The sequence below is a fragment of the Simochromis diagramma genome, unplaced genomic scaffold, assembly GCF_900408965.1.
Source record: "Simochromis diagramma unplaced genomic scaffold, fSimDia1.1 OVJJ01000685.1, whole genome shotgun sequence".
NCBI lineage: Eukaryota > Metazoa > Chordata > Actinopteri > Cichliformes > Cichlidae > Simochromis > Simochromis diagramma.
This window is the reverse complement of record NW_024387477.1, coordinates 18,724,395-18,724,789: the sequence shown is the minus strand read 5'-3', so window position 1 is coordinate 18,724,789 and position 395 is coordinate 18,724,395. Positions and strand designations below refer to the sequence as shown.

At 42.3% G+C, this 395-nt stretch overlaps 1 non-coding gene across 1 annotated transcript; it reads left to right on the top strand.

Moving 5' to 3' along the window:
- trnal-aag lies at positions 1-82 on the top strand. Its single transcript has one exon. It is a non-coding gene; the product is annotated as a tRNA-Leu (tRNA).
- Positions 83-395: the final 313 nt, after the last annotated feature.

The window sequence follows — 395 nt, the reverse complement described above, 5'->3', positions numbered from 1 at the left end:
GGTAGCGTGGCCGAGCGGTCTAAGGCGCTGGATTAAGGCTCCAGTCTCTTCGGGGGCGTGGGTTCGAATCCCACCGCTGCCATTACTTTTGCTCTCTCACAATTCTCTCACTTCGAAAGAACAGTCCGCAATAACAGCTGGACTTTAATTTTTTTTTCTCTCGTGTGTCAAATTTTGTAAGGTGAGCGCTCTAACTTAAACTGCAAATGTTAATTAAAAGTAACACAAAATAATCTCATTGATAGTTAACCGTTACCGCAGAAATTATTATGTTTGGAAACCATCAGTTTCGTTGCTATATTTGTCACTCGGAATCACAAATTACACATGTAACCTGCAAAACGTCAGGGTTTGAATACACCTTGCAGTTTCAAACCGCTAGACAGTGCCACACA